The sequence below is a fragment of the Populus nigra genome, chromosome 1 (assembly GCF_951802175.1).
Source record: "Populus nigra chromosome 1, ddPopNigr1.1, whole genome shotgun sequence".
In the NCBI taxonomy this organism is placed as follows: domain Eukaryota; kingdom Viridiplantae; phylum Streptophyta; class Magnoliopsida; order Malpighiales; family Salicaceae; genus Populus; species Populus nigra.
In genome coordinates this window covers 41,874,761-41,886,598 of record NC_084852.1, presented here as the reverse complement: position 1 = coordinate 41,886,598, position 11,838 = coordinate 41,874,761, and the positions used below count along the sequence as shown (strand labels likewise).

The 11,838-nt window shown below is 33.3% G+C and overlaps 1 pseudogene; it reads left to right on the top strand.

Annotated features, from left to right (window-relative positions):
- The first annotated feature begins 6 nt into the window (after positions 1-6).
- On the top strand, positions 7-3,567 carry LOC133677984 (uncharacterized; annotated as a pseudogene).
- Positions 3,568-11,838: the final 8,271 nt, after the last annotated feature.

The window sequence follows — 11,838 nt, the reverse complement described above, 5'->3', positions numbered from 1 at the left end:
TTCAGTTCTCTCATCTCTCACTTCTCGAAAATTTTCCCTCACCTTCTTTCATCTATCTTCTCTCATTCTCTCCATCTGGGTTTTCACATTGATTTTCTCATTCATTCAAGTCCCTCAATTTCTTATCTCTCTAAATTCAAGCTCCATTTTTTCTTTCTATGCACCTGTATCTCCCACATCTAGCAAAAAAACCCGCCTAGATTCTCTTAAATTTAACATTTTTCAACTCACATTTTTTTTTTGCTTGCTTACTATAAAAAGCCCACAACCTCAAACCAAAAACAATACGAGTGTTCTTGCAAAGTGAGAGACCAAAGAAAGGAAAAGAAAACAAGACAAGGAACATGAAAGTGAATACCCAGAAAGACCCAGATAAAATAATCTGGGATCAAATGAGAAGTCCATCTTCCACCCTAATTTCTGGGTCACAAACCAGAACCTTACCAAAACTCATGGTATGGCTAATCCTCTTTGTTTCAGTCACTTATGTTGTTTACACTCTCAAGCTTGTTTCAACTTCTCGTGCTTGCAACAATGAACCTTTCACTACAAATCGTCATCTTTCTTCAATTTCCAACAACAATTCCTTACCTTTGATTCGAAATCACACATCTTTAGCCATTCCCAGAAGAGAAAATCAAGAACCCCGTCTAGAAACTGGGTTTCAACACATAGTTTTGGTATTGCAGCCTCAGCAAAGCTCTGGGAACAACGAAAAAATTACATCAAGATTTGGTATAAACCTCAAGAAATGAGAGGCATTGTTTGGTTAGATGATAAAGTGAAGAATCAAGAAAGAGAAGACAGCAACTTGCCACCAATTAAAATTTCAAGTGACACATCGAGATTTTCTTACACAAACAAACAAGGTCATAGGTCTGCAATCAGGATCTCTCGGATCGTGTCCGAAACATTGCGTCTCGGGCTAAAAAATGTGCGGTGGTTTGTAATGGGAGATGATGACACGTTTTTTATAGCGGAGAACCTTGTGAGAATCTTGAGGAAATATGATCATAATCAGTATTATTACATTGGGAGCTTATCAGAATCTCATTTGCAAAACATTTTTTTCTCTTACGGAATGGCTTATGGTGGTGGTGGTTTTGCTATTAGTTATCCATTAGCAAAAGCTCTTGATAAGATGCAAGATAGATGTATACAGAGGTATCCAGGGCTTTATGGATCTGATGATAGAATGCAGGCTTGTATGGCTGAACTCGGTGTCCCACTCACTAAAGAAGTTGGCTTTCACCAGGTAATTAAATTTCTTGCTGTCTTTCACATGTTATAAGTGATGTCTTTTTGGCGTTTTGCTCGTTCTTTTGTTGTTTATTGGGTTTTGATTTCTCTGCTATGATGGAGTTACCAAATTGGGTTTGTTGAGTTTAGAGTTTACCATACCAACTCAGTGGCTGATAGATGCTTACGCTTTAGAACTCTGGACTCTTCTATTTTTAGAGTTATTGCCGATATTTCGGCCGAATCGGTTGGATTGATGTTGCGGGGCCTTAGAGCTAAAAAAAGGCACTTAATGTTAATCGTTGTTTAGTTAATGAGCTGGGTTCTGTCCTCCTAGTTTTTTTAAAGATATTTGGTTTCGGGCAATTTACTTTTCAGGGTAGATAAGTGGCATTGAATTATGACTTGTGATGTGGGTCTCCCACTTTATTCTATATGCTCACATTGGTCAGTAGACTCTTGAGGTTCCAACCCTAATAAGCTCAATAAGCTGTGATGTCCATTCATGAGTTCGTTAGGTGTCGGTATGGGACCCACGTGTACCTAGACTTGGACCTGGTTTTGTCCCTCACCATGCCAATGTCACTACTTACAAATTACAATGCATTTCGAATACGTGCATATCATACTCATTTAACCAGGAAGTGTACAGAAAACTCTGCTGTTGCAATGTAAAAGGATTTGATGAGGAGTCTGGAGAAGCTTATCTTGATATAGGGTGTACATTTTTGCTAATTGTTAAAGGAAGCACATTATTGGCACAGTAAGTTCGTGGGCTATGTTTTTTGAGGAGTCTGGAGAAACTCATCTTTGGTGTTGTTGGCACTCATTTCTTGTAATGGACAATAGGAAGTTTGCTTAGATGTTTTGCAATCTAAGTAAAGTTTATAAAGGTTAATAGGCCAGATCATGAGAGGATCACTTTTGAACTGCTTTTAGTTTCCTTGTGGGCCAATCATGGGACAACATGTGTTGGGAATTGCGTGTATAGGGTGCACTCTATGTAATTTTAAATGCTTGCTTGGACGTAAAGCACCGTCCATAATGAGATATAAATTTCATTATTTGAATCAGGAGCTCAATAATAGCTGCTTGATTTGTAGGGTTCTTGTATCATGTTTTGCGGAGTGACTAGGGAATGAACTTCTATTGACGAAGCTTGTTGACAGGAAGGAGGACTTTCCCACTTAGGCATTACATTACCTTTTTACGTTCTTATGAAATTTTTAGTATTTGAAGTATGTTATTTGTAATGGGGATAGTTACTGATTCTAGCTGTTTGTGTTGCCTGGCAGTATGATGTGTATGGAAACCTGTTTGGACTCCTAGCGTCACACCCGGTTACACCCTTGGTCTCATTGCATCATCTTGATGTTGTCGAACCCATTTTCCCAAATGCGACTCGAGTCAAAGCCCTACGGTGGCTAACGGTGCCAATGAAGCTCGACTCTGCAGGGTTAATGCAGCAATCCATTTGCTATGATAAATCCAAGAGGTGGACCATTTCTGTTTCATGGGGTTTTGCTGTTCAAATTTTCCGAGGAGTCTTCTCGCCCCGTGAGATAGAAATGCCTTCAAGAACATTCTTGAATTGGTACAGGAAAGCAGATTACACAGCATATGCATTCAACACTCGCCCAGTTAGCCGAAACCCTTGTCAGAAGCCCTTTGTGTTTTACTTGTTGAAGGCCAAATTTGATTCTTCGCTTAATACAACAGTGAGTGAGTATGGGAGGCATCACGTCCCACATCCTGCATGCAAGTGGAAGATGGCTGATCCTGACAAGATTGAGACAATTGTGGTTCATAAGAAACCTGATCCTCATCTATGGAATAGAGTAAGTAGTTCTCATGTTGTTTAGTTTGTCACTACTATCATTAAACTTGTTACTTGACATTTCTGCTTTATAAACCAGACCAAGTAATATGGGGTTTTTTGGCTTCGTTTGTGCATGTAATTGGCAGTCTCCAAGAAGAAACTGCTGCCGGGTAATGAACTCAAAGAAGAAAGGAAGTGTCATGGTTAATGTGGGTGGATGTAGGGATGGTGAGATCAGTGAAGTATAGGGGGGGTAAGTGGAGAGATTTAGGATAGTAGCTGCTTCTCTTCTTTGCCTTTTAAATTCTTGGTTCTTCAATTTATTTCTTATGTTACCAATTTTGCAAGTGTAACTGTGTTCATGTGTAGACTTTACAGAAGAATCATTAGAAAAGAAATATGTTGATGTATAAAACATCGTGGTGTACGCATTATATACATGTGCTTGATGTGTACTCTTCAACTTGTTAATATTTTCTCGCTTATAATGGAGTTTTGAGACCCAAATATACTGCCTGTCCAAACGTTTGCTGCCCTTATTTCTCTCAAATCTATTCTATGATGGTTGCTTGTTTTTACAGTAATTTTGTTTCATCTGGACAAAGCACGACATAAATAAACACACGGGGAAAGAGAATTTTATGACCTTTTTGTTTCTCTGCACATGCTGGTAATCAATTTCATATGCATGCAATTTATTATATGGTGCCTCCCCTAGTTGTAGTTGCATCAGATGGATCTCTTTCAACTTGACATGACCAATTCTACTGCTACAATTTAACTCCAGTATCGAGCGCTAACGAAACATATGGGTAGGAACGCTGCTGGTGCAGCTGCTGAGTGCTGACTGGGTTCTTAAAGCTGCAGGGTGTTTAGATTCCCCTTGGGTTGGATTGTAAACAGTCGTCAAAAGCTACGCCTTAAACTTGTAAAAAACTTTCCAGTTCAATGAAATATCACTGAAGTTAAAAAAAAAACAAAAAAACTATTGGAAGAATAGTGTAAGAAGAGTGGTGGAGGTGGCTTTCTTAGCCCCTGGATTCCTGTCCGATCCTTCAATCGTATCATCTGTGGCATTTTACCTTTTCCTAGTGTTTTTCACTATAGTGCTGGCACTACCGATGCGCCTAGGCTGAATCAAGAACTTTTTATAATTGTTTTTAAAGAAATATGAGAAATTTACATGTTCATATTACATTCTAGCTTATGAGATATTAAATAAAATTAAAATTAAAAAATTAAAAGACAAATATAAATTAATATTTTGTGGTTTATGGTTTGTAATCTAAAAAACTAAAACTGGCCTTTCATCAAGAACTTTTTTTAATTATTATATATGAGAGAAAATTTGATTTTTTAATAAAAAATATTAAAAAATAAAATATTTTTCTGGCATGTTATTAAAAGCATCACTGCGTCTTATTTTTTTGGACGGGGTGTATTGGAGTTGAGTGTACAATTTATTGCTAGTGTGTTTTTTTTTCCACCGCTTAAATTAATAGCTTGATATTTTTTATTGTTGATATTTCTAATTCAGTTTTTATTTTTTATATTCAATCCTTTTATAAATTAAATTGTAAATGATAAAATTAAAAAAATATTTTAAAAAAATATAATAATAAAAAGATTGAGAATCAAATTTAATATAATCAATAAATAATAAAATATTTTTGATTTTTTCACAATTTATAATTTTTACTTAAAATAAAAAAAATATTTTTTTGAAAACCAAATTAAAATTTTATTTTATTAGAAAACATTTTAAATAGATCAATTTTTTTAATAATAAATAAATAAAAAAAAAATTGGAAAGGGGCTTAAAATCTAGAGAGAGAGAGAGAGAGAGAGAGAGAAACAATAGTAATGATACGCTACTAATTCTTAAAAATGACAGCCAAAAGTGTCGGTGCAAAATTCACAGAAAAATTGTGTAGAAGTGCGGGCGTTCCTATCCCTTGAAATTCATGACATGATAGCAACAATCCTACCTCCAAATCCAATTAATTCCCTTTCAACACCGCATCTTCTCCAGGAAAAAGTTTTTTTCTCTCGTTTCCCTAGGTACTGGGAGGTGGGCCAAGCTTCCTTGATTAGGGACCCATCTCTCCCCCGACCGCCATCAATTATTGTACCGGTCCATTTGTGTCGAAGTATTGGTCTTTGACCCCTTCTGTACTGAAAATTCATTCATAGTATAGTTGCAGTCATTTACCGTTGCAACACATAGATATATACTTTAAAAAATAAAAATCAAACAAATAATAGCGTTTTTTTAAGTATAATTATAGAAAAACACCTTCTTTATTGAAATATTTTCGAGAAGGCAAACAAATTAATACAAAAATCAATTTTTTAGTATGATTTTTTTTCTTTTAATATTCAGAGAATAAAACATAAAAAAATAAGTTCAATTATGGGTTTCTTGCCGTCTACAGAGGTTCACGTGACATTCAATAGAAGAGTGAAAATAAGGGTTAACCTGAACGGCCCCCTCGGTACGGCCAACCCCTTGAAAACCTGGTTTCTCAGATGTTGAATTATTGTGTCTCGTAAAATAGGTTTCATCGAGAGCTAGCCTCTATTCTTTTCCCCCACTCTCTATCGAACTAGACAATAGCTCTTCATTTCAAGACAGAAAAAATCTAGATGGTCAATTGTGGACCTGCTCGCAGGGCAATCAAAATCCGTCCAGTACCTGGTTGCCTCCCTAGGTTGATGACACTGGAGCCTGGGTTAATGTCCTTAAGCACAGCGATGGACTCGTCGAAAGAGAAAACGCTCTAGACTATATACAAGCGTTGGCTCAACAAAGATGAGCTAGCCACCCTTGAATACAGAGTGATACTTGCTATGATTTGAAAAATAGTTGTTTTATAAAAAGTATTTTTAGTTGAGATTGGTTTAAAAAAATAGATGTTTTGTTAAAACTGTGGTTAAAATTGAGATTGAAGAAAAAATAATTCAATATGTTTGATTAAATAATACTTTTAAAATTAAGATTATAAAATAATTTTAAAAATATATATTAATATTGATGATTTTTAATTTAAATATTGTGAATTTAACTATTGCTATTATATCATAAAATAAATCATAATTCATATAAAATATTTTTTATTATTCCATAAAACCATTTATAATTCCATTATGTACGAAATACATTCGACAAAAACTACAGTTTTCATAATATTTTTAGCAAGTAATAAAATTAGATAAAATATTATCAGGTATAAAATTCACTCTAAACTAGTGTTTTTTTAAAATAAATGTTAAAAAAATTAACACGCTTCTTAAAAAAAAAAAAAAGTTCACGCAGGCAAGTGAACAATGCAATTCTCTTGCACTGTTCACATGAACAGTGTACACTATACACTGTTTATTCAACAGTGCAATTAACATGAACAGTAAAAAAAAGAAATCACTGTTTTTTTTTACTGTGTTTCTAACGCAAAAATTAAATGAGATCCAATGAATAGAATATCAATTTTTTTCTTAACTAAATGGCTATAAACTGTATTTTAAATAAACTGTAATCGCAACCACAGCTGCAGAGCCAAACCAGCTCTAAATCAAGGTTTTTGCAGGAAGTTGTCTTGAAACCTGAACTGTTGGGGGATTGTATTGTTTAGTTGTTTCCAGTTGTAATCTGGAATCTTCTTATGCAGCACAGCTTCTGTTTGTCAGCAGGTCCTTTGCCTGCTAAGTTGTTTTCTGATAAATGAAATCATTCATTCTTAAAAAAAAAAGCTAAAAGGATTCATAAGATTTCTTCTCCTCGCAATCCTACAAAGAAAAAGGAAAGATTTTAAGACATACAAAACACAAAATCAACGTGTGATTAAATTACATGTATTTTATATATATAAAAAAGAAATCAATGAAAATGCAATTGCATGAATTAAGAATCTAAATGTATGGTATCGGCAGGCATAAGGTGGATTCACGAAACTCTTCGATCCTACATGCAATTCCCAAATGCATTAATTGTCTATTTGAGCCGCGGCTCAACCTGATTTTCATGATTTTTTTTTATTTTAAATTAATTTTTTTTTAATAATTTTAGATCATTTTTGATATACTAATATTAAAAATAAAATTTTTAAAATAAAAATATTATTTTAATATATTTCTAAAAAAAACACTTTGAAAAATAATCATATTCTCAAGCACATTTATACTCTCTTCATTAAATTGGTATTTTCACAATTCTTGTTCTTTTTAAAGAATTATTTTTCTTTTGATATCCAAAAAAAAAAAAGAGAGGAAAGAAAGTAAAGATAAACTAATCACATGTATGATGGGGGAAATTATGCATTTCACGTCCAAACACACTCCCACAACACCTACTCTGGGGATAAAACATTATGCATGTAGAAGTACTTTTACAGCAGTTTTTTCTTTTGCAAGATGGCTGCGTGTCGACTGCGATGCTCAGGTATTATCAACGATCACAAACAAAGCCCAAGAAATTGTACGTTCCAGCCAAACTTGGCTTGGGCTCAGCCAGAGCTCCAATTGAAATCTAAGAGAAGTTTGGTCCAAAGCTGCAAGCAGGGGCGAAACGGCATCTGCTACTTCTGGACCCCTTTATTGCTAATAATGGCTTTGAGAGGCCCAACCTGAACCTGGGGGTTGAATTTTGTAATCTGTAAGGCTCTCCTTCGGAAAGGAAGAACATAGCTTGCCATAGCTAAGTCATGAATAAATCTCATTTGGGATCATAATCGTAAAATTTCAAGTGATTCAAGAAGCCAAAGCTCGGGAGCGTGGGGGGAGGGATTGGGGAGTGAAATATTTCTGTTGCATATCAAGATATGCTGGCTCTAGTCTCGCAAGTCGCATCTACTAGCTATCTGAATCTTGTATTCGGTTCCTGTTGTTATGCTCGAGGAGTGCTAGCATTAGTAGGACTGATGGCTTGTAGAAATAGTCTTGGGAATAGGTTATTGAGAAGGGTTTTAAATTAGCTTTTAGTAGAAAAACAGGCCTGAGGATTGTGTGAGTGTGTAAAACAAACCTCGATTTGAGCCTCTTTAATATGAGAAGAAAACTTTACTGTACAAAACTCTAAACCGTTTGACATGAATACTATAGTCACATGAACAGTAAATCAAGATACAGTTTGCTGTAGATTCATCATGTGTTTTTTATATTAACCCTTAAACTTTCTTTTTAATGATTTAGTCTTTTTATGGCCAAAATGAAGGCTAATTGATTCAAATTTGTTGAGGAATGACAAGATTAAAAGAAAGAGGACTAAAATAAAAAATACGGATAAAATAGATGATAATTTTGAAATTGGGTCAAGAAGTTCACTTTGATCCTACTATTACCTTCAAATGATGAACTTTAGGTCTTTTAATATTTTACAAATTTAATTTTGATCTGAAATTTTTTTTTTTTTTATTTTTCAGTCCGTGGTTTGAGAGAAGAGATAGAAAGTTGTCAGAGATTATGCTAATAGAGAAAGAATCTTAATTGACATTGATTTCAGCCAAAAAAAATTTATTTTTCTATCAACGATTTTCATTTGACGAGGAAAATTTAGCTTAGGTGTTGTTCTCCCTTCCCCTATCCTGAGACGATAGATTTGAGATCAAGAATATTTTTTACTTCAAGTTTTTGAATGGTTTTTTAAGACAATAGATAAGTTTATCAAGATATACAAGTTGTTTTTTAGGTGTTTTAAATTTAAAATAGATTAAAAATTAATTTTTTAAATAAAACAAAAAACCTAAGATATGATTTTCTAGCTACCAAGAACCACTGAAAAACTAGGCTAGCAAATAATGAAATCCTCTTCATATATTAAAAAAAAAAACAAAAGGACGAACAAGGCATACACCCTCCTCTAATATTGAAAAAAAGCCGTGTCTTGCAGGGCAAGGCTTTTTATGGCTCAAATTCAAATGCTTGGGTAGGCCAAAAAAAAAAGCCGTGTCTCGCAGGGCAAGGCTTTTTATGGCTCAAATGCTTGGGTAGGCCCGTGCTTGCATATGCATATTTGTTTTTGTGTTACATATATATATATATATATATATATATATATATCCTGCTGGTAACAAAGTGCAGACACATGGCTAGTATAAAACTAGCAGATGATTATTCAAGAAAAACGATTTAACGTTTCAACAAGCTAGTACGTAGTGTTGTTAGGATGAACAAGTCAAATAAAACTAATGTATTAGGAAACCTAATTAAGAACAATTAAAGAATATTTCCTATTGGATGCCGTCAGTCAACCTCTGCCACTTGCATTTTCCTTCTATCTTGGGTTATTCAGCTCTGTAAGAAGCTGCTGTTTTCTGAGAGAGGTTTCATGGCCACAGCAGCTGGCCATGGATGCTTGCTTACTTTCACCTGGATTTTTATTCCTAGTTTATTCGAATGACAAGAGTAGGAGTACTTCAGCCTAGCTAATCCCTCTCTAATCAAATAACATTTTGTTTGGTATGAATCTTATTGACACGTGTACGTTGGTGATCACACGTGCCTAAGAATAATTCTTAGGTCCCCTCGTCTGGAAAACAAAAATAGATGAAGAGATCATATCATAAAAAATTAAATAGTTGACGGAGGTGGGAGCTGCATGCGTACAAAAACTCATCCTCAGGTCTCAACTGTTATAAAATTCAATGAACTATTGTCATCTGTTACAAGAAACATATATATTACAAGAAATAAAGGTTATTTATATATAATAGTCTAAATGAATGACATTGTGAAATATTATGTGGACATATATAATAGATGATAAAATCATAATATTAAATCAATTAATAAAACACTCCTTTGGGATGGGACTAACCTTTTATAACATGTAAGATATTATCCCTAATATTGCATTTGTATATACGAAGTTAAAGATGTATAAAATTATTACTTGCCCAATCTTTGAGGAAAGCAAAAGTTACTCGTTTAATCATGTAGTAGGTGGTCTAATGATAAGAGATTGAGACTAAGAAGATTTGCTTTTCCTATGATCTCAAGTTCGAGTTATATGGTTGCTAATATGATGGCTACTAAAATCTTACATGGTCATCAATTTTAGGTTCTATGAAATTAGTTAAGGTGTGCACAAGCTGACCCGAATATCTATATTAATAAAAAAAAATTATTTATTTAGATTGTTTTGTAAAAGTCAAAAAAATCATGTCTATTGTTACAATTGAAAAATCGAAGAAATTACTTTCTACCCGACAATCTTAAGAAATTAATAACTCTTAATTGCGATTTACGCCTTTATTTTTTAATAGTATCCTCCAACGAATATGAGTGTAGAAATTAGGACAAATTCGTGAAGATAGAGGATGCATCCTCTGGCCCCCTCCATGTACTTGAATTGCTATATACCTGACAAGTAAATTCTTTTCGAGACATCATGCATGTCATATCCTACAATATCTTTTTTTATTAATTATATTCATCATATGTAATAAATAATTTAATAATAAAATAATTATCTGTATATTTATATTTTACAATACTGATTCTTTATATGGTTAATTGAAAAAACCAATTCATATTTCGTATTATTATCAATTGCTAATAAAACAAAATATCTCCATTAAAATAATAAAAGAGATTATATTTTTTGTAATAAAATTAAAGACGTTAGTCAAAGATAATTTCACTTTAATAATTTACTTTATCGAATTAACCTCGTGCATAACATTGGTTTGATTGTTTGTTATCAAGATATTTATTTCAAGAAGATATTCTAAAATAAAAAAACAAAATCATTTTATCATGAATGGACAAAGAACAAAAAATAAAAAACTCTAGTACATGAAAAACCATACTTTCCTCTGTTTCTAAGCACATATATATACCAATCATGTCCTCTATTTTGTTTTAGAGGTTACTTGGGTGTGTGATAGATATTGTTTTTTTAAAAATTATTTTTTATATCAGAAAATCAAAAAAATTAAAAAAACACTAAAAAATAATAATTTATAAAAAAATATATCAAATTTTAACAAAAAAAAAGAAAAGAAATTGCACCACAACTCCAAAAAAAAGTTCTTTAACTAGCCAGGCCTAACAAAAGGCATTGCGTGGTAAACTAGGTAGAAGCATAGCATTAGAAAAACACACAATTGGAAGTAAATTATTAATTGCATGAATATTTTGGGTACGAAGAATTTGAAGTTTTATATAAAATATTCACAAAATTCCCTTATCAGCATAAGAGCATATAGATACTCTATTTTAGAACAAATGCTGTTTTTACTTGAATGAAGGGAATTCCTCTCTTTATGCTCTCATTAGTTTCTAGAAACGTTGCCAAAAAACGCAGATAAAGTAAACAAAAAGAAAACTCAAATATACTAGGCTATTACATTAACATGAGCTAGTGAGCAATGCTAATTTATTTAAATATTTTTTTGTTCTTGAGAGATCTTCACCCATGCTGAATGATCGAATGGATTCCGCTCATGATATGATCCTTAAATCTAATATATAATCGAGATTCTCCAAGGATGATTTTCAGAGAAATTAAGATTATCCTCGCTCGGAGACGTCGCCCTCAAGAGACGAGCAGCTAGCTAGCTAGGTTAGGCACACATTTTTCACATCTTAAATCTTGGGAATAATTTCAAGGCGAGAAAGGAAATAAAATCTGGAAGAGCTGCATCTTCTGCTTGAAGAAGCATATATATATATATATATAATCCTAGAAAAACGTAAAGCCATCACATACCATGTTGGAAAGGCAGGTGAAAAAAAGGGGCACCTTTCCACCAGCAAAAGCAGTAGAGCATAAACCATGCCAAAGT